A 23,966-nucleotide genomic window follows, 5' to 3' on the forward strand; every position below is an offset into this window, starting at 1 on the left:
CACACAACACAAAGAAGTTACTGAGAATACTTATGTTTACCATTTTATGTGGAAATCCCGTTTCCAACGAAGGCCTCAAAGAGGTCCAATTATCCACTTCCAGACTTTACAAACACAGTGTTTCCAAACTGCTCTATGAAAAGAAATGTTAAACTCTGTCAGTTGAAGGCACACATCACAAAGTTGTTTCTGAGAATGATTCTGTCTAGTTTTTATACGAAGATATTTCCTTTTCTTCCTTTGGCCTCAAATCGCTTGAAATCTCCACATGGAAATTAGACAAACAGAGTGTTTCAAAACTGCTCTGTCGAAAGAAACATTCAACTCTGTGAGTGGAATACAGGAAACAAACAGAAGTTACTGGGAATTCTTCTGCCTAGCATTATATGAAGAAATCCCGTTTCCAACAAAGGCCTCAAAGAGGTCCAAATATCCACTTGCAGACTTTACAAACAGAGTGTTTTCAAACTGCTCTATGAAAAGAAAGGTTAAACTCTATCATTTGGATGCAAACATCACAAAGTAGTTTCTGAGAATGATTCTGTCTAGTTTTTAAACGAAGATATTTCCTTTTCTACCATTGGCCCCAATTCGCTTGAAATCTCCACATGCAAATTCCACAAAAAGAGTGTTTCAAATCTTCTCTGTCTAAAGGAAGGTTCAACTCTGTGAGTTGAAAACACACAACACAAAGAAGTTACTGAGAATTCTTCTGTCTAGCATTATATGAAGAAATCCAATTTCCAACGAAGGCCTCAAAGAGGTCCAAATATCCACTTGCAGACTTTACAAACAGATTGTTTCCAAACTGCCCTATGAAAAGAAACGTTAAACTCTGTCAGTTGAAGGCACACATCACAAAGTAGTTTCTGAGAATGATCCTGTCTATTTTTTATACGAAGATATTTCCTTTTCTACCATTGGGCTGAAATCGTTTGAAGTCTCCAAATGCAAGTTTCACAAAAAGAGAGTTTCAAATCTGCTGTGACTAAAGAAAGGTTCAACTCTGTGAGTTGAACACACACAACACAAAGAAGTTACTGAGAATTCTTCTGTCTAGCATTATATGAAGAAATCCGGATTCCAACGAAGGCCTCAAAGAGGTCCAAATATCCACTTGCAGACTTTACAAACAGAGGGTTTCCAAACTGCCCTATGAAAAGAAACATTAAACTCTGTCAATTGAAGGCATACATCACAAAGTAGTTTCTGAGAATGATTCTGTATAGTATTTATACGAAGATATTTCCGTTTCCACCATTGGCCTCAAATTGCTTAAAATCTCCTCATGCAAATAAGACAAAAAGAGTGTTTCAAAACTGCTCTGTCTAAAGAGAAGTTCTACTCTGTGAGTTTAATACATGCAACACAAAGAAGTTACTGAGAATTCTTCTGTCTAGCATTATATGAAGAAATCCCATTTCCAACGAAGGCCTCAAAGAGGTCCAAATATCCACTTGCAGACTTTACAAACAGATTGTTTCCAAACTGCTCTATGAAAAGAAACGTTAATTCTGTCAGTTGAAGGCACACATCACAAAGTAGTTTCTGAGAATGATTCTGTCTATTTTTTATACGAACATATTTCTGTTTCTACCATTGGCCTCAAATCGCTTGAAATCTCCTCATGCAAAGTAGACAAAAAGAGTGTTTCAAAACTGTTGTGTCTAAAGAAAGGTTCCACTCTGTGAGTTGAATACACAGAACACAAAGAAGTTACTGGAATTCTTCTGTCTAGCATTTTATGAAGAAATCCCGGTTCAAATGAAGACCTCAAAGAGTTTCAGATATCCACTTGCAGACTTTACAAACAGAGCGTTTCCAAACTGCTCTATGCAGAGAAACGTTAAACTCTGTCAGTTGAAGGCGCGCATCACAAAGTACTTTCTGAGAATGATTCTGTCTATTTTTTATACGAAGATATTTCCTTTTCTACCATTGGCCCCAAAGTGCTTGAAATCTCCAAAGGCAAAATCCACAAAAAGAGTTATAAATCTACTCTGTATAAAGAAAGTTCAACTCTGTGAGCTGAGTACACACAACAGAAAGAAGTTACTGATAATTCTTCTGTCTTGCATTATATGAAGAAATCCCGTTTCCAATGAAGGCCTCAAAGAGGTCCAAATATCCACTTGCAGACGTTACAAACAGAGTGTTTCCAAACTGCTCTATGAAAAGAAAGATTAAACTCTGTGAGCTGAACGCACACATCAGAAAGTGGTTTCTGAAAATGATTCTGTCTAATTTTTATACGAAGATATTTCCTTTCCTACCGTTGGCCTCAAATCACATGAAATCTCCAATTGTGAAATTCACAAAAGCAGAGTTTCAAATCTGCTCTGTCTAAAGAGAGGTTCAACTCTATGAGCTGAATACACACAACCCAAAGGAGTTACTAAGAATTCCTCTGTCTAGCAGTATATGAAGAAACCCCGTTTCCAACGAAGGCCTCAAAGAGGTCGAAATATCCACTTGCAGAATTTACAAACAGATTGTTTCCAAACTGCTCTATGAAAAGAAAGGTTAAACTCTGTCAGTTGAATGCCCACATCACAAAGTAGTTTCTTAGAATGATTCTGTCCAGTTTTAAAACAATGATATTTACTTTTCTACCATTGGCCTCAAATCGTTTGAAATCTCCACATGCAAATTGCACAAAAAGAGTGTTTCAAAACTACTCTGTCTAAAGGAAGGTTCATCTCTTTGTATTGAATACACACAACACAAAGAAGTTACTGAGAATTCTTCTGTCTAGCATTATATGAAGAAATCCCATTTCAAAGGAAGGCCTCAAAGAGGTCCAAATATCCACTTGCAGACTTTACAAACCGATTGTTTCCAAACTGCTCTATGAAAAGAAACGTTAAAATCTGTCAGTTGAAGGCACACATCACAAAGAAGTTTCTGAGAATGATTCTGTCTAGTTTTTAACGAAGATATTTCCTTTTCTACCATTGGCCTCAAATCGCTTGAAATGTCCAAACACAAAGTAGACAAAAAGAGTGTTTCAAAACTGCTCTGTCTAAAGAAAGGTTCAAATCTGTGAATGAAATACACGCAACACAAAGAAGTTACTGAGAATTCTTCTGTCTAGCATTATATAAAGAAATCCCGTTTCCAACGATGGCCACAAAGAAGTCGAAATATTCACTTGCAGACTTTATAGACTGTTTCCAAACTGTTCTATGAAAAAAAAGGTTAAACTCTGTGAATTGAACGCACCAATCACAAAGCAGTTTCTGAGAATGATTCTGTCCTGTTTTTATACGAAGATATTCCCTTTTCTACCATTGGCCTCAAATCGCTTGACATCTCCAATTGGAAATTCCACAAAAAAAGAGTTTCAAATCTGTTCTGTCTAAAGAAAGTTTGAACTCTGTGAGTTGAATACACAGAACACGAGGAAGTTACTGAGAATTCTTCTGTTTAGCATTATATGAAGAATTCCCCTTTCCAATGAAGGCCGCAAAGAGGTCCAAATATCCACTTGCAGACTTCAGAAACAGAGTGTTTTCAATCTGTTCTATGAAAAGTAAGGTTAAACTCTGTCAGGTGGATGCACACAACAAAAAGCAGTTTCTGAGAATGATTCTCTCTAGTTTTAAAACGAAGATATTTCCTTTTCTACCATTGGCCTCAATTCGCTTGAAATCTCCAATTGCAAATTCCACGAAAAGAGTGTTTCAAATCTACTCTGTCTAAAGGAGAGTTCAACTCTTTGAGTTAAATACACACAACACAAAGAAGTTACTGAGAATTCTTCTGTCTACCATTATATGAAGAAATCCCATTTCCAATGAAGGCCTTAAAGGCCTCAAATTGCTTGTAATCTCCACATGCAAATTAGACAAACAGAGCGTTTCAAAACTGCTCTGTCTAAAGAGAGGTTCAACTCCGTGAGTTGAATACAGGCAACACAAAGAAGTTACTGAGAATTCTTCTTTCTAGCATTATATGAAGAAATCCCGTTTCCAACGAAGGCCTCAAATAGGTCCAAATATCGACTTGTAGACTTTACAAACAGATTGTTTCTAAACTGCTCTATGAAAAGAAACGTTAAACTCTGTCAGTTAAAGGCACACATCACAAAGTAGTTTCTGAGAATGATTCTGTCTGGTTTTTATACGAAGATATTTCCTTTTCTACCACTGGCCCCAAATCGCTTGAAATCTCCACAGGCATATTAGACAAAAGAGGGTTTCAAAACTGCTCTGTCTGAAGAAAGGTTCAACTCTGTGAGTTGAATACACACAACACAAAGAACTTACTGAGAATTCCTCTGTCTAGCATTATATGAAGAAATCCGGTTTCCGACGAAGGCCTCAAATTGGTCCAATATCGACTTGCAGACTTTACAAACAGAGTGTTTGCAAACTGCTCTACGAAAAGAAAGGTTAAATGCTGTGAGCTGAACGCACACATCACAAAGTAATTTCTGAGAATGATTCTCTGTAGTTTTTATACGAAGATATTTCCTTTTCTACCATTGGCCTCAAATCACTTGAAATCTCCAATTGCAAATTCCACAATTAGAGAGTTTCAAATCTGCTCTGTCTAAAGAAAGGTTCAACTCTGTGAGTTGAATACACACAGCACAAAGAAGTTACTGAGAATACTTCTGTCCAGCGTTTTATGAAGAAATCCCGTTTCCAACGAAGGCCTCAAATAGGTCCAAATATCCTTTTGCAGACTTACAAACAGGTTGTTTGCAAACTGCCCTATGAAAAGAAACGTTAAACTCCGTCAGTTGAAGGCACACATCAGAAAGTAGTTTCTGAGAATGATTCTGTCTAGTTTTTATACGAAGATATTTCCTTTTCTACAATTGTCCTCAAATCGCTTGAAATCTCCAATTGCAAAATCCACAAAGGAGTGTTTCAAATCTGCTCTGTCTAAAGAAACGTTCAACTCTGTGAGCTGAATACATGCAATACAAAGAAGTTACTGAGAATTCTTCTGTGTAGCATTATATGGAGAAATCCCGTTTCCAACGAAGACGTCAAAGAAGTCCAAATATCCACTTGCAGACTTTACAAACAGAGTGTTTCCAAACTAGTCTATGAAAAGGAAGGTTAAACTCTGTCAGTTGAAGGCACACATCACAAAGTAGTTTCTGTGAATGATTCTCTCTAGTTTTCAAACTTAGATATTTCCTTTTCTAACATTGGCCTCAATTCGCTTGAAATCTACACATGCAAATTAGACAAAAAGAGTGTTTCAAAACTGCTCTGTCTAAAGAAATGTGTAACTCTGTGAGTGGAGTACACGCAACACAAAGAATTTACTGAGAATTCTTCTGTCTAGCATTATATGAAGAAACCACGTTTCAAATGAAGGCCTCAAAGAGGTCCAAATATCCACTTGCAGAGTTACAAACAGAGTGTTTCCAAACTGCTCTATGAAAAGAAAGGGTAATCTCTGTGAGCTGAACGCACAAATCACAAAGTAGTTTCTGAGAATGATTCTGTCTAGTTTTTATACGAAGATATTTCCTTTTCTACCATTGGCCTCAAAGCGCTTGAAATCTCCAATTGAAAAATCCACAAAAAGAGAGTTTCAAATCTGCTCTGTCTAAAGAACGGTTCAACTCTGTGAGTGGAATACATGTAACACAAAGAAGTTACTTAGAATTCTTCTGTCTAGCATTATGTGAAGAAACCCCGTTTCCAACGAAGGCCTCAAAGAGGTTCAAATATCCAGTTGCAGACTTTTCAAACAGTCGGAGAATTCTTCTGTCTTGATTTTATATGAAGATGTTCCCGTTTCCAATGAAATTTCCAAAGGTCTCCTAATAACCACTTGTAGATCCTACAAAAAGAGTGTTTCCAAACTGCTGTATCAACACAAAGATTCAACTCTGTTAGTTTAGGACACACATCACAAATAAGTTTCTGATATAGTTTCTGTCTAGTTTTTTTTTGAAGACATTTCCTTTTGTCTAGTTTTTTTTTGAAGACATTTCCCTTCTCACCATAGGCCTGAAAGTGCTTGAATTGTCCACTTCCTGACACTAGAGAAACAGTGTTTCAAACCTGCTCTATGAAGGGGAATGTTCAACTCTGTGACTTGAATGCAAACATCACAAAGCAGTTTCTGAGAATGCTTCCGTCTAGATTTTACATGAAGATATTTCCGTTTCCAGCGAAATCCTCAAAGCTATCCAAATATCCACTTGCAGATTCTACAAAACGAGTGTTTCAAAACTGCTCTGTCAAAAGATAGTTTCAACTCTGTTAGTTGAGTGCACACATCACAAATAAGATTCTGAGAATGCTTTCGTCTGGTTTTTTTGGGAAGATATTTCCTTTTTCACCACAGGACACAGAGCGCTGCAAATGTCCTCTTCCAAATATTACAAAAAGAGTGTTTCAAACCTGCTCTATGAAAGGGAATGTTCAACTCTATGAGTTGAATGCAGACATCACAAAGAAGTTTCTGAGAATGTTTCTGTCTTGATTTTCTATGAAGATATTCCCGTTTCCAACGAAATCTTCCAAACTATCCAAATATCCACTTGCAGATTCTACAAAAAGAGTATTTCAAAACTGCTGTATCAAAACAAAGATTCAACTCTGTTACTTGAGGACACACATCACAAATAAGTTTCTGACAATATTTCTGTCTAGTTTTTATTTGAAGATGTTTCCTTTTTCAACGTAGGCCTGAAAGGGCTTAAAATGTCCACTTCCAGATACTTCAGAAAGAGTGTTTCAAACCTGCTCTATGAAAGGGAATGTTCAACTCTGTGACTTGAATGCAAACATCACAAAGAAGTTTCTGAGAATGCTTCTGTCTACTTTTTATATGTAATCCCATTTCCAACGAAATCCTCAAAGCTATCCAAATATCCACTTGCAGATTACACAAAAAGAGTGTTTCAAAACTGCTCTGTCCAAATGAAGGCTCAGCAGTGTTAGTTGAGTACACACATCACAAAGAAGTTTCTGAGAATACTTCTGTCTAGATTTTATGGGAAGATATTTCCTTTTTCACCATAGGCCTCAGAGCGTTCGAAATGTCCATTTCCACATACTTCACAAAGAGTGTTTCAAACTTGCTGTGTGAAAGGGAATGTTCAACTCTATGAGTTGAATGCAAACGTCACAAAGAAGTTTCTGAGAATGCTTCAGTCTAGATTTTATAGCAAGATATTCCAGTTTCCAACGAAATTTCCAAAGCTCTCCAAATATCCACTTGTACATCCTACAAAAAGAGTGTTTCCAAACTGCTGAATGAAAACAAAGGTTCAACTCTGTTAGTTGACGACACCCTTCAGAAATAAGTTTCTGAGAATGCTTCTGTCTCGTTTTTATTTGAAGACATTTCCTTTCTCACCATAGGCCTGAGAGTGCTCGAAATGTCCACTTCCAGATACCACAGAAAGAGTGTTTCAATCCTGCTCTATGAAAGGGAATGCTCAACCCTGTGACTTGAATGCAAACATCACAAAGAAGTTTCTGAGAATGCTGCTGTCTACTTTTTATATGTAATCCCGTTTCCAACGAAATCCTCAAAGCTATCCAAATATCCACTTGCAGATTCTACAAAACGAGTGTTTCAAAACTGCTCTGTCAAAAGATAGGTTCAACTCTGTTAGTTGAGTACACACATAACAAATAAGATTCTGAGAATGTTTTCGTCTGGTTTTTTGGGGAAGATATTTCCTTTTTCACCACAGGACACAGAGCGCTGCAAATGTCCACTTCCAAATATTACAAAAAGAGTGTTTCAAACCTGCTCTATGAAAGGGAATGTTCAACTCTATGAGTTGAATGCAAACATCTCGAAGAATTTTCTGACAATGCTTCTGTGTAGATTTCATATGAAGATATTCCCGTTTCCAACGAAATTTTCAAAGCTCTCCAAATATCCACTTGTAGATCCTACAAAAGGAGTGTTTCCAAACTGCTGTATCAAAACAAAGGTTCAACTCTGTTAGTTGAGGACACACATCACAAATAAGTTTCTGAGAATGCTTCTGTCTAGTTTTTATTTGAAGACATTTCCTTTCTCACCATTGGCCTGAAGGCGCTGAAATGTCCACTTCCAGATACTACAGAAAGAGTGTTTCAAACCTGCTCTATGAAAGGGAATGTTGTACTCTGTGACTCGAATGCATACATCACAAATAAGATTCTGAGAATGCTGCTGTCTACTTTTTATATGTAATCCCGTTTCCAACGAAATTCTCAAAACTATCCAACAATCCGCTTGCACATTCCACACAAATAGTGTTTCAAATCTGCTCTGTCAAAAGGAAGGTTCAACTCTGTTAGTTGACTACACACATCACAAAGAAGTTTCTGAGAATGCTTCTGTCTAGATTTTATGGGAAGATATTTCCTTTTTCACCACAGGCCTCAGAGCGCTTGAAATGTCCATTTCCACATACTACACAAAGAGTGTTTCAACCCTGCTGTATTAAAGGGAATGTTCAACTCTGTGAGTTGAATGCAAACATCACAAAGAAGTTTCTGAGAGGGCTTCTGTCTAGATTTGATATGAAGATATTCCCGTTTCCAATGAAATTTTCAAAGCTCTCCAAATATCCACTTGTAGATCCCACAAAAGGAGTGTTTCCAAACTGCTGTATCAAAACAAAGGTTCAACTCTGTTTGTTGAGGACACCCATCACAAATAAGTTTCTGAGAATGCTTCTGTCTAGTTTTTATTTGAAGACATTTCCTTTCTCACCATTGGCCTGAAGGCGCTGAAATGTCCACTTCCAGATACTACAGAAAGAGTGTTTCAAACCTGCTCTATGAAAGGGAATGTTGTACTCTGTGACTCGAATGCATACATCACAAATAAGATTCTGAGAATGCTGCTGTCTACTTTTTATATGTAATCCCGTTTCCAACGAAATTCTCAAAACTATCCAACAATCCGCTTGCACATTCCACACAAATAGTGTTTCAAATCTGCTCTGTCAAAAGGAAGGTTCAACTCTGTTAGTTGACTACACACATCACAAAGAAGTTTCTGAGAATGCTTCTGTCTAGATTTTATGGGAAGATATTTCCTTTTTCACCACAGGCCTCAGAGCGCTTGAAATGTCCATTTCCACATACTACACAAAGAGTGTTTCAACCCTGCTGTATTAAAGGGAATGTTCAACTCTGTGAGTTGAACGCAAACATCACAAAGAAGTTTCTGAGAGGGCTTCTGTCTAGATTTGATATGAAGATATTCCCGTTTCCAATGAAATTTTCAAAGCTCTCCAAATATCCACTTGTAGATCCCACAAAAGGAGTGTTTCCAAACTGCTATATCAAAACAAAGGTTCAACTCTGTTTGTTGAGGACACCCATCACAAATAAGTTTCTGAGAATGCTTCTGTCTAGTTTTCATTTGAAGACATTTCCTTTCTCACCATAAGTCTGAAAGCGCTCGAAATGTCCACTTCCAGATACTACAGAAAGAGTGTTTCTAACCTGCTCTTTGAAAGGGAATGTTCAACTCTGTGACTTGAATGCAAACCTCTGAAAGCAGTTTCTGAGAATGCTTCCGTCTAGAATTGACATGAAGGTATTTCCGTTTCCAACGAAATCCTCAAAGCTATCCAAATATCCACCTGCAGATTCTACAAAAAGAGTGTTTCAAAACTGTTCTGTCCAAAGGAAGGTTCAACTCTGTTAGTTGAGTACACACATCACAAACAAGATTCTGAGAATACTTTCATCTGGTTTTTGGGAAGATATTTCCTTTTTCACCACAGGACACAAAGCGCTCCCAAAGTCCAGTTACAAGTATTACAAAAAGAGTGTTTCAAACCTGCTCTACGAAAGGGAATGTTCAACTCTATGAGTTGAATGCAAACATCACAAAGAAGTTTCTGAGAATGCTTCTGTCTAGACTTTATATGAAGATATTCCCGTTTCCAACGAAATTTTCAAAGCTCTCCAAATATCCACTTGTAGATCCTACAAAAAGAATGTTTCCAAACTGCTGTATGACAAAAAGGTTCAACTCTGTTAGTTGAGGAAACACATCACAAATAAGTTTCCGAGAATGCTTCTGTCTAGTTTTTATTTGAAGACTTACAGGCCTGAAAGCGCTCGAAATGTCCACTTCCAGATAGTATAGAAAGAGTGTTTCAAACCTGCTCTATGAAAGGGAATGTTCAACTCTGTGACTTGAATGCCAACATCACAAAGCAGTTTCTGAGAATGTTTCCGTGTAGATTTTAGATGAAGATATTTCCGTTTCCAATGAAATCCTCAAACGTATCCAAATATCCACTTGCAGATTCTACAAAAAGAGTGTTTCAAAACTGTTCCATCAAAAGATAAGTTCAACTCTGTTAGTTGAGTACACACATCACAAACAAGATTCTGAGAATGCTTTCGTCTGGTTTTTTTGGGAAGATATTTCCTTTTTCACCACAGGACACAAAGCGCTCCAAAAGTCCACTTCCAAATATTACAAAAACAGTGTTTCAAACCTGCTGTATGAAAGAGAATGTTCAACTCTATGAGTTGCATGCAAACATCACAAAGAAGTTTCTGAGAATTCTTCTGTCTTGCTTTTATATGAAGATATTCCCGTTTCCAATAAAATCTTCAAAGCTATCCAAATATCCACTTGAAGATTCTACAAAAAGAGTGTTTCCGAACTGCTGTATCAAAACAATGGTTCAAATCTGTTAGTTGAGGAAACATATCACAAATAAGTTTCTGAGAATGCTTCCGTCTAGTTTTTATTTGAAGATATTTCCTTTCTCACCATAGGCCTGAAAGCGCTTGAAATGTCCACTTCCAGATACTACAGAAACAGTGTTTCAAACCTGCTCTATGAAAGGGAATGTTCAACTCTGTGACTTGAATGCATACATCACAAAGAAATTTCTGAGAATGCTGCTGTCTACTTTTTATATGTAATCCCGTTTCCAATGAAATCCTCAAAGCTATCCAAAAATCCACTTGCAGATTCCACACAAAGAGTGTTTCAAAACTGCTCTGTCAAAAGGAAAGTTCAACTCTGTTAGTTGAGTACACACATGACAAAGAAGTTTCTGAGAATGCTTCTGTCTAGATTTTATGGGAAGATATTTCCTTTTTCACCATAGGCCTCAGAGCGCTCCAAATGTCCATTTCCACATACTACACAAAGAGTGTTTCAAACCTGCTGTATGAAGGGGAATGTTCAACTCTATGAGTTGAATGCAAACATCACAAAGAAGTTTCTTAGAAAGCTTCTGTGTAGATTTTATATGAAGATATTCCCGTTTCCAACGAAATTTTCAAAGCTCTCCAAATATTCACTTGTAGATCCTACAAAAGGAGTGTTTCCAAACTGCTGTATCAAAACAATGGTTCAACACTGTTCGTTGAGGACACACATCACAAATAAGATTCTGAGAATGCTTCTGTCTAGTTTTTATTTGAAGACATTTCCTTTTTCATCATTGGCCTAAGGCACTTGAAATGTCTACTTCCAGATACTACAGAAAGAGTGTTTCAAACCTGCTCTATGAAAGGGAATGTTCAACTCTGTGACTTGAATGCATACATCACAAGGAAGTTTCTGAGAATGCTGCTGTCTACTTTTTATATGTAATCCCGTTTCCAACGATATCCTCAAAGCTATCCAAATATTCACTTGCAGATTCTACAAAAAGAGTGTTTCAAAAACGCTCTGTCAAAAGATAGGTTCAACTCTGTTAGTTGAGTACACACATCACAAACAAGATTCTGAGAATGCCTTCGTTTAGTTTTCTTGGAAGATATTTCCTTTTTCACCATGGGCCAAAAAGTGCTCCAAATGTCCACTTCCAAATATTACAAAAAGAGTGTTTCAATCTGGCTCTATGAAAGGGAATGTTCAACTCTATGAGTTGAATGCAAACATCACAAAGAATTTTCTGACAATGCTTCTGTCTTGCTTTTCTATGAAGATATTCCCGTTTCCAACGTAATCTTCAAAGCTATCCAAATATCCATTTACAGATTCTACAAAAAGAGTGTTTCCAAACTGCTCTATCAAAACAATGGTTCATCTCTGTTAGTTGAGGACACACATCACAAATAAGATTCTGAGAATGCTTCTGTCTAGTTTTTATTTGAACATATTTCCCTTCTCACCATAGGTCTGAAAGCGCTCGAAATGTCCACTTCCAGATACTACAAAAAGAGTGTTTCAAACCTGCTCTATGAAAGGGAATGTTCAACTCTGTGACTTGAATGCATATATCACAAAGAAGTTTCTGAGAATGCTGCTGTCTAATTTTTATATGAAATAACGTTTCCAACGAAATCCTCAAAAGTATCCAAAATCCACTTGCAGATTCCACACAAAGAGTGTTTCAAAACTGCTCTGTCAAAAGGAAAGTTCAACCCTGTTAGTTGAGTACACACATGACAAAGAAGTTTCTGAGAATGCTTCTGTCTAGATTTTATATGAAGATATTCCCATTTCCAACGAAATTTTCAAATCTCTCCAAATATCCGCTAGTAGATCCTACAAAAGGGGTGTTTACAAACTGCTGTATCAAAACAAAGGTTCAACTCTGTTAGTTGAGGACACACATCACAAATAAATTTCTGAGAATGCTTCTGTCTAGTTTTTATTTGAAGACATTTCCTTTCTCACCATAAGCCTGAAAGCGCTTGAAATGACCAATTCCAGATACTACAGAAAGTGTGTTTCAAACCTGCTCTATGAAAGGGAATGTTGAACTCTGTGACTTGAATACATACATCACAAAGTAGTTTCTGAGAATGCTGCTGTCTACTTTTTATATTAATCCCGTTTCCAACGAAATTCTCAAAGCTATACAAAAATCCACTTGCAGATTCCACACAAAGAGTGTTTCAAAACTGCTCTCTCAAAAGGAAGGTTCAACTCTGTTAGTTGAGTACACACATGACAAAGAAGTTTCTGAGAATGCTTCTGTCTAGATTTTATGGGAAGATATTTGCTTTTTCACCATAGGTATCAGAGCGCTCGAAATGAGAGTGTTTCAAACCTGCTGTATGAAAGGGAATGTTCAACTCTATGAGTTGAATGCAAACATCACAAAGAATTTTCTGAGAATGCTTCTGTTTAGATTTTATATGAAGATATTCCCATTTCCAACGAAATTTTCAAAGCTCTCCAAATATCCACTTGTAGATCCTACAAAAAGAGTGTTTCCAACCTGCTGTATCAAAACAAACGTTCAACTCCGTTAGTTGAGGACACACATCACAAATAAGTTTCTGAGAATGCTTCTGTCTAGTTTTTATTTGAAGACTTATAGGGTTGAAAGTGCTAGAAATGTCCAATTCCAGATACTACAGAAAGAGTGTTTCAAATCTGCTCTATGAAAGTGAATGTTCAATTCTGTGACTTGAATGCAAACATCACAAAGCACTTTCTGAGAATGCTTCTGTGTAGATTTTAAATGAAGATATTTCCGTTTCCAACGAAATCCTCAAAGGTATCCAAATATGCACTTGCAGATTCTACAAAAAGAGTGTTTCAAAACTGCTCCATCAAAAGATAGGTTCAACTCTGTTAGTTGAGTACACACATCACAAAGAAGATTCTGAGAATGCTTTCGTCTGGTTTTTTTGGGAAGATATTTCCTTTTTCACCACAGGACACAAAGCGCTCCAAAAGTCCACTTCCAAATATTACAAAAAGAGTGTTTCAAACCTGCTCTATGAAAGGGAATGTTCTACTCTATGAGTTGAATGCAAACAGCACAAAGAAGTTTCTGAGAATTCTTCTGTCTTGCTTTTATATGAAGATATTCCCGTTTCCAACGAAATCTTCAAAGCTATCCAAATATCCACTTGCAGATTGTAAAAAAAGAGTGTTTCCAAACTGCTCTATCAAAACAATGGTTCAAGTCTGTTAGTTGAGAACACACATCACAAATAAGTTTCTGAGAATGCTTTCGTCTGGTTTTTTTGGGAAGATATTTCCTTTTTCACTACAGGACACAAAGCGCTCCAAAAGTCCACTTCCAAATATTACAAAAAGAGTGTTTCAAACCTGCTCTATGAAAGGGAATGTTCAACTCTATGAGTTGAATGCAAACATCACAAAGAAGTTTCTGAGAATGCTTCTGTCTTGCTTTTATATGAAGATATTCCCGTTTCCAATGAAATCTTCAAAGCTATCCAAATATCCACTTGCAGATTGTACAAAAAGAGTGTTTCCAAACTGCTGTATCAAAACAATGGTTCAAGTCTGTTAGTTGAGGACACACATCACAAATAAGTTTCTGAGAATGCTTCTGTCTAGTTTTTATTTGAAGACGTTTCCTTTCTCACCATAGGCCTGAAAGCGCTCGAAATGTCCACTTCCAGATACTACAGAAAGAGTGTTTCAAACATGCTCTATGAATGGGAATGTGCAACTCTGTGACTTGAATGCAAACATCACAAAGAAGTTTCTGAGAATGCTTCCGTCTAGATTTTACATGACGATATCTCCGTTTCCAAAGAAATCCTCAAAGGTATCCAAATATCCACTTGCAGATTCTACAAAAAGAGGGTTTCAAAACTGCTCTGTCAAAAGGAAGGTTCAAGTCTGTTAGTTGAGTACACATATCACAAAGAAGTTTCTGACAATGCTTCTGTCTAGATTTTATGGGAAGATATTTCCTTTTTCACCATAGGCCTCAGAGTGCTCGAAATGTCCATTTCCGCATACTACACAAGGAGTGTTTCAAACCTGCAGTATGAAAGGGAATGTTCAACTCTATGAGCTGAATGCAAACATCACAAAGAAGTTTCTGAGAATGCTTCTGTCTAGATTTTATATGAAGATATTCCCGTTTCCAACGAAATTTTCAAAGCTCTCCAAATACCCACTTGTGGATCCTACAAAAGGAGTGTTTCCAAACTGCTGTATCAAGGGAAAGCTTCAACTCTGTTAGTTGAGGACACCAATCACAAATAAGTTTCTGAGAATGCTTCTGTCTAGTTTTTATTTGAAGACATTTCCTTTCTCACCATAGGCCTGAAAGCGCTCGAAATGTCCACTTCCAGATACTACAGAAAGAGTGTTTCAAACCTGCTCTATGAAAGGGAATGTTCAACTCTGTGACTTCAATGCAAACATCACAAGGCAGTTTCTGAGAATGCTTCCGTCTAGATTTTACATACAGATATTTCCGTTTCCAAAGAAATCCTCAAACCTATCCAAATATCCACTTGCAGATTCTACAAAAAGAGTGTTTCAAAGCTGCTCTGTCAAAAGGAAGGTTCAAGTCTGTTAGTTGAGTACACACATCATAAACAAGATTCTGAGAATGCTTTCATCTGGTTTTGTTGGGAAGATATTTCCATTTTCACCACAGGACACAGAGCGCTACAAATGTCCACTTCCAAATATTACAAAAAGAGTGTTTCAAACCTGCTCTATGAAAAGAAATGTTCAATTCTATGAGTTGAATGCAAACATCACAAAGAAGTTTCTGAGAATGCTTCTGTCTTGCTTTTATATGAAGATATTCCCGTTTCCAATGAAATCTTCAAAGCTATCCAATATCCACTTGCAGATTCTACAAAAAGACTGTTTGCAAACTGCTGTGTCAAAACAATGGTTCAACTCTGTTAGTTGAGGACACACATCACAAATAAGTTTCTGAGAATGTTTCTGTCTAGTTTTTATTTGCAGATATTTCCTTTCTCACGGCAGGCCTGAAAGCGCTTGAAATGTCCACTTCCAGATACTTCAGAAAGTGTGTTTCAATCCTGCTCTATGAATGGGAATGTTCAACTCTATGAGTTGAATGCAAACATCACAAAGAAGTTTCTGAGAATTCTTCTGTCTTTATTTTATGAAGATATTCCCGTTTCCAACGAAATCTTCAAAGCTCTCCAAATATCCACTTGTAGATCCCACAAAAAGGTTGTTTCCAAACCGCTGTATCAAAACAAAGGTTCAACCCTGTTAGGTGACGACACACATCACAAATAAGTTTCTGAGAATGCTTCTGCCTAGTTTTTATTTGAAGACATTTCCTTTCTCACCATAGGCCTGAAAGCGCTTGAAATGTCCAATTCCAGATACTACAGACAGAGTGTTTAAAACCTGCTCTATGAAAGGGAATGTTCAACTCTATGACTTGAATGCAAACATCACAACGAAGGTTCTGAGAATGGTGCTGTCCACTTTTTATATGTAATCCCGTTTCCAACGAAATTCTCAAAGCTATCCAAATATCCACTTGCAGATTCTACCAAAAGAGTGTTTCAAGACTGCTCTGTCAAAAGGAAGATTCAACTCTGTTAGTTGAGTACACACATCACAACGAAGTTTCTGAGAATGCTTTTGTCTAGATTTTATTGGAAGATGTTTCCTTTTTCACCATAGGCGTCAGAGCGCTCGAAATGTCCATTTCCACATACTACACAAAGAGTGTTTCAAACCTGCTGTATGAAAGGTAATGTTCAACTCTATGAGTTGAATGCAAACATCACAAAGAGGTTTCTGAGAATGCTTCTGTCTAGATTTTATATGAAGATATTCCCGTTTCCAACGCAATTTTCAAAGCTCTCCAAATATCCACTTGTAGATCCTACAAAAAGAGTGTTTCCAAACTGCTATATCAAAACAAAGGTTCAACTCTGTTAGTTGAGGACACACATCACATATAAGTTTCTGAGAATGCTTCTGTCTAGTTTTTATTTGAAGATATTTCCTTTCTCAGCATAGGCCTGAAAGCGTTGGAAATGTCCACTTCCAGAAACTACAGAAAGAGTGTTTCAAACCTGCTCTATGAAAGAGAATGTTCAACTCTGTGACTTGAACGCAAACATCACAAAGCAGTTTCGGAGAATGCTTCCGTCTAGATTTTACATGAAGATATTTCAGTTTCCAACGAAATCCTCAAAGCTATCCAAATATCCACTTGCAGATCCTACAAAAAGAGTGTTTCAAAACTGCTCTGTCAAACATAAGGTTCAACGGTGATAGTTGAGTACACACAGCACAAAGAAGTTTCTGAGAATGCTTCTGTCTATATTTTATGGGAAGATATTTCCTTTTTCACCATAGGCCTCAGAGCGCTCAAAATGTCCAGTTCCACATACTACACAAAGAGTGTTTCAAACCTGCTGTATGAAAGGGAATGTTCAACTGTATGAGTTGAATGCAAACATCACAAAGAAGCTTCTGAGAATGCTTCTGTCTAGATTTTATATGAAGATATTCCCGTTTCCAACGAAATTTTCAAAACTCTACAAATATCCACTTGTAGATCCTACAAAAAGAGTGTTTCCAAACTGCTGTATCAAAACAAATGTTCAACTCTGTTAGTTGAGACACCCATCATGAAAAAATTTCTGAGAATGCTTCTGTCTAGTTTTTATTTGAAGACATTTCCTTTCTCACCGTAGGCCTGAAAGTGCTCGAAATGTCCACTTCCAGATACCACAGAAAGAGTGTTTCAAACCTGCTCTATGAAAGGGAATGTTCAACTCTGTGACTTGAATGCAAACATCACAAAGCAGTTTCTGAGAATGCTTCCGTCTAGGTTTTACATGAAGATATTTGCGTTTCCAACGAAATCCTCAAAGCTATCCAAATATCCACGTGCAGATTCTACAAAAAGAGTGTTTCAAAACTGCTCTGTCAAAAGATAGGTTCAACTATGTTAGTTGAGTACACACATCACAAACAAGGTTCTGAGAATGCTTTCCTCTACTTTTTTAGGGAAGATATTTCCTTTTTCACCATAGGCCACAAAGCCCTCAAAATGTCCACTTCCAAATATTACAAAAAGAGTGCTTCAAACCTGCTCTATGAAAGGGAATGTTCAACTCTATGAGTTGAATGCAAACATCACAAAGAAGTTTCTGAGAATGCTTCTGTCTAGTTTTTATTTGAAGGTATTTCCTTTCTCACCATAGGCCTCAAAGCACTTGATATGTCCACTTCCAGATACTACAGAAAGATTGCTTCAAACCTGCTCTATGAAAGGGAATGTTCAACTCTGTGACTTGAAGGCAAACATCCCAGAGAAGTTTCTGAGAATGCTGCTGTCTACCTTTTATATGTAATCCCGTTTCCAACGAAATCCTCAAAGCTGTCCAAATATCCACTTGCAAATTCCACACAAAGAGTGTTTCAAAACTGCTCTGTCAAAAGAAAGGTTCAACTCTGTTAGTTGAGTACACACATCACAAAGAAGTTTCTGAGAATGCTTCTGTCTAGATTTTATGGGAAGATATTTCCTTTTTCACTGTACTCCTCAGAGCGCTCGAAATGTCCATTTCCACATACTACACAAAGTGTGTTTCAAAAGTGCTGTATGAAATGGAATGTTCAACTGTGTGAGTTCAATGCAAACATCACAAAGAAGTTTCTGAGAATGCTTCTGTCTAGATTTTAAATGAAGATATTCCCGTTTCCAATGAAATTTTCAAATCTCCCCCAATTAATCTCTTGTAGATACTACAAAAAGAGTGTTTCCAAACTGCTGTATCAAAACAAAGGTTCAACTCTGTTAGTTGAGGACACACATCACAAATAAGTTTCTGAGAATGCTTCTGTCTAGTTTTTATTTGAAGACATTTCCTTTCTCACCATAGGCCTGAAAGCACTCGAAATGTCCACTTCCAGATACTACAGAAAGAGTGTTTCAAACCTGCTCTATGAAAGGGAATGTTGAACTCTGTGACTTGAATGCAAACATCACAAAGCAGTTTCTGAGAATGCTTGTCTGCATTTTACATGAAGATATTTCCTTTTCCAATGAAATCCTCAAATCTATCCAAATATCCACTTGTAGATTCTACAAAAAGAGTGTTTCAAAACTGCTCTGTCAAAAGATAGGTTCAACACTGGTAGTGGAGTACACACATAACAAACAAGTTTCTGAGAATGCTTTCATCTGGTTTTTTTCGGAAGATATTTCCTTTTTCACCATAGGCCACAAAGCCCTCCAGATGTCCACTTCCAAATATTTCAAAAAGAGTGTTTCAAACCTTCTCTATGAAACGGAATGTTCAACTCTATGAATTGAATGCAAACATCACAAAGAAGTTTCTGAGAATGCTTCCGTCTTGATTTTATATGACGATATTCCCGTTTCCAACGAAATCTTCAAAGCTATCCAAATATCCACTTGCAGATTCTACAAAACAGTGTTTCCAAACTGCTGTATCAAAACAAAGGTTCAACTCGGTTAGTTGGGGACACACATCACAAATAAGTTTCTGAGAATGCTTCTGCCTAGTTTTTATTTGAAGACATTTCCTTTCTCACCATAGGCCTGAAAGCGTTTGAAATGTCCACTTCCGGATACTACAGAAAGAGTGTTTCAAACCTGCTCTATGAAAGGGAATGTTCAACTCTGTGACTTGAATGCAAACATCACAAAGAAGTTTCTCAGAATGCTGCTGTCTACTTTTTATATGTAATCCCGTTTCCAACGAAATCCTCAAAGCTATCCAAATACCCACTTGCAGATTCTACAAAAAGAGTGTTTCAAACCTGCTCTGTCAAAAGGAAAGTTCAACTCTGTTAGTTGAGTACACACATCCCAAACAAGATTGTGAGAATGCTTTCGTCTAGTTTTTTTGAGAAGATATTTCCTTTTTCACCACAGGCCACAAAGCGCTCCAAATGTCCACTTCCAAATATAACAAAAAGAGTGTTTCAAACCTGCTGTATGAAAGGTAATGTTCAACTCTATGAGTTGAATGCGAACATCACAAAGAAGTTTCTGAGAATGCTTCTGTCTTGACTTTATATGAAGATATTCCCGTTTCCAATGAAATCTTCAAATCTATCCAAATATCCACTTGCAGATTCTACAAAATGAGTGTTTCCAAACTGCTGTATCAAAACAAAGGTTTCACTCTGTTAGTTGAGGACACACATCACAAATAAGTTTCTGAGAATGCTTCTGTCTAGTTTTTATTTGAAGATATTTCCTTTCTCACCATAGGCCTGAAAGCGCTTGAAAGTTCCACTTCCAGATACTACAGAAAAAGTGTTTCAAACCTTCTCTATGAAAGGGAATGTTCAACTCTCTGACTTGAATGCAAACATCACAAAAAGTTTATGAGAATGCTGCTGTCTACTTTTTATATGTAATCCCATTTCCAATGAAATCCTCAAAGCTATCCAAATATCCACTTACAGATTCTACAAAAAGAGTGTTTCAAAACTGCTCTGTCAAAAGAAAGGTTCAACTCTGTTAGTTGAGTACACACATAACAAAGAAGTTTCTGACAATGTTTCTGTCTAGTTTTTATGGGAAGGTATTTCCTTTTTCACCATAGGCCTCAGAGCGCTCAAAATGTCCAGTTCCACATACTACACAAAGAGTGTTTCAAACCTGCTGTATGAAAGGGAATGTTCACCTCTATGAGTTTAATGCAAACATCACAAAGAAGTTTCTGAGAATGCTTCTGTCTAGATTTTATATGAAGATATTCCCGTTTCCAACGAAATTTTCAAAGCTCTACAAATATCCACTTGTAGATCCTACAAAAAGAGTGTTTCCAAACTGCTGTTTCAAAACAAACGTTCAACTCTGTTAGTTGAGACACCCATCATGAATAAATTTCTGAGAATGCTTCTGTCTAGTTTTTATTTGAAGACATTTCTTTTCTCACCGTAGGCCTGAAAGCGCTCGAAATGTCCACTTCCAGATACCACAGAAAGAGTGTTTCAAACCTGCTCTATGAAAGGGAATGTTCAACTCTGTGACTTGAATGCAAACATCACAAAGCAGTTTCTGAGAATGCTTCCGTCTAGATTTTACATGAAGATATTTCCGTTTCCGACGAAATCCTCAAAGCTATCCAAATATCCTCTTGCAGATTCTACAAAAACAGTGTTTCAAAACTGATCTGTCAAAAGATAGGTTCAACTCTGTTAGTTGAGTACACACATCACAAAGAAGATTCTGAGAATGCTTTCGTCTAGTTTTTTTGGGAAGATATTTCCTTTTACACCATAGGCCACAAAGTGCTCCAAATGTCCACTTCCAAATATTACAAAAAGAGTGCTTCAAACCTGCTCTATGAAAGGGAATGTTCAACTCTGTGAGTTGAATGCAAACATCACAAAGAAGTTTCTGAGAATGCTTCTGTCTTGATTTTATATGAAGATATTCCCGTTTCCAACGAAATCTTCAAAGCTATCCAAATATCCACTTGCAGAACTACAAAAAGAGTGTTTCCAAACTGCTGTATCAAAACAAAGGTTCAACTCTGTTAGTTGAGGACACACATCACGAATCAGTTTCTGGGAATGCTTCTGCCTAGATTTTATATGAAGATATTCCCGTTTCCAAAGAAATCCACAAAGCTATCCAAATATCCAGTGGCAGATTATACAAAAAGAGTGTTTTCAAGGCTGCTCTGTCCAATGAAAGGTTCATCTCTGTTAGTTGAGTACACACATCACAAAGAAGTTTCTGAGAATGCTTCTGTCTAGTTTTTAAGGGAAGATATTTCCTTTTTCGCCATAGGCCTGAAAGCGCTCAAAATGTCCACTTCCAGATACTACAGAAAGAGTGTTTCAAACCTGCTCTATGAAAGGGAATGTTCAACTCTGTAACTTAAATCAAACATCACAAAGAAGCTTCTGATAATGCTGCTGTCTACTTTTTATATGTAATCCCATTTCCAACGAAATCTTCAAAGCTATCCAAATATCCTCTTGCAGATTCAAGAAAAAGAGCATTTCAAACCTGCTCTAAGAAACGGAATGTTCAACTCTGTGACTTGAATGCAGATATCACAAAGTAGTTTCTGAAAGTGTTTCTGTCTAGATTTTATATAAAGATATCCCCGTTTCCAATGAAATCGTTAGAGCTATCCAAATATCCACTTGCAGATTCTACAAAAAGAGTGTTTCCAAACTGCTGTATCAAAAGAAAGGTTGAACTCTGTTAGTTGAGGACACACATCACAAAGAAGTTTCTGAGAATGCTTCTGTCTACATTTTATATGAAGATATTCCCGTTTCCAATGATATCATTAAAGCAATCCAAATATCCACATACAGATTCCACAAAAAGAGTGCTTCCAACTGCTCTATGAATAGAAAGGTTCATCTCTGTTATTTGAGTACATACATCACAAAGAAGTTTCTCAGAATGCTTCTGTCTAGTTTTTATGGGAAGATATTTCCTTTTTCACCAAAGGCGTCAAAGTGCTCCAAATGTCCACTTCCAGACACTATGAAAAGAGTATTTCAAAGCTGCTCCAAGAAAGGGAATGTTCAGCTCTGTGACTTGAATGCAGATATCACACAGTGGTTTCTGAGAGTCCTTCTGTCTAGATTTTACATGAAGATATTCCTGTTTCGAACGAGATCGTTAGAGATATCCATATATCCACTTGCAGATTCTACAAAAAGAGTGTTTCCAAACTGCTGTATCAAAAGAAGGGTTCAACTCTGTTAGTTGAGGACACACAACACAAATAAGTTTCTCGGAATGCTTCTGTCTAGTTTTTATGTGAAGATATTTCCTTTTCCACCATAGGCCTGAAAGCGCTCAAAATGTCCACTTCCAGATACTACAGAAAGAGTGTTTCAAACCTGCTCTATTAAAGGGAATGTTCAGCTTTGTGAGTTGAATTCAGACCTCACAAATCAGTTTCTGAGAATGCTTCTGTCTGGATTTCATATGAAGATATACCCGTTTCCAATGAAATCCTTAAAGCTATCAAAATATCCACATGCAGATTCTACAACAAGAGTGTTTCAAAACTGCTCTGTGAAAAGAAAGGTTCAACTCTGTTAGTTGAGTACACCCATCACAATCAAGTTTCTGAGAATGCTTCTGTCTAGTTTTTATGGTAAGATATTTCCTTTTTCACCATCGGTGTCAAAGGGCTCGAAATGTCCACTTCCAAATGCTACAAAAAGAGTCGTTCAAACCTGCTCTATGAAAGGGAATGTTCAACACTGTGACTTGAATGCAGACATCACAAAGCAGTTTCTGATTATGCTTCTGTCTAGGTTTTATATGAAGATATTCCCGTTTCCAACGAAATCCTCAAATCTATCCAAATATCCACTTGCAGATTCTAAAAATAGAGTGTTTCAAAGCTGCTCTGTCAAAAGAAAGCTTCAACTCTGTTAGTTGAGTACACACATCACAAACAAGTTTCTGAGAATGCTTCTGTCTGGTTTTTATAGGCAGATATTTCCTTTTTCACCATTGGCCTCAAAGCGCTCAAAATGTCCAAATCCACATACTACAAAAAGAGTCTTTCAAACCTGCTCTTTGAAAGGGAATGTTCAACTCTATGAATTGAATGCAAACATCACAAAGAAGTTTCTGAGAATGCTTCTGTCTAGATTTTAAATGAAGATATTCCCGTTTCCTGCGAAATCATTAAAGCTATCCAAATATCCACTTGCAGATTCTACAAGAAGAGTGTTTCAAAACTGCTCTGTGAAAAGAAAGGTTCAACTCCGTTAGCTGTGTATACATATCACAAACAAGTTTCTGAGAATGCTTCCATCTAGTTTTTGTGGGAAGATATTTCCTTTTTCACCGTAGGTCTGAAAAGGCCAGAAATGTGATCCTCCAGATACGACAGAAAGAGTGTTTCAAACCTGCTCTATGAAAGGGAATGTTCGACACTGTGACTTGAATGCAAACATCACAAAAAGTTTATGAGAATGCTGCTGTCTACTTTTTATATGTATTCCCTTTTCCAACGAAATCCTCAAAGCTATGCAAATATCTACTTGCAGATTCTACAAAAAGAGTGTTTCCAAACTGCTGTATCAAAACAAAGGTTCAACTCTATTAGATGAGGACACACATCACAAATATGTTTCTGAGAATGCTTCTGTCTAGTTTTTATGTGAAGATATTTCCTTTTTCACCTTAGGCCAGAAAGTGCTCGAAATGTCCACTTGCAGATACTACAGAAAGAATGTTTCAAACCTTCTCTATGAAAGGGAATTTTCGACTCTCTGACTTGAATGCAAACATCATAAAGAAGTTTATGAGAATGCTGCTGTCTCCTTTTTATATGATTTCCCGTTTC

The sequence above is a fragment of the Pan troglodytes genome, chromosome 15 (genome assembly GCF_028858775.2).
Source record: "Pan troglodytes isolate AG18354 chromosome 15, NHGRI_mPanTro3-v2.0_pri, whole genome shotgun sequence".
Taxonomy (NCBI): Eukaryota; Metazoa; Chordata; class Mammalia; order Primates; family Hominidae; genus Pan; species Pan troglodytes.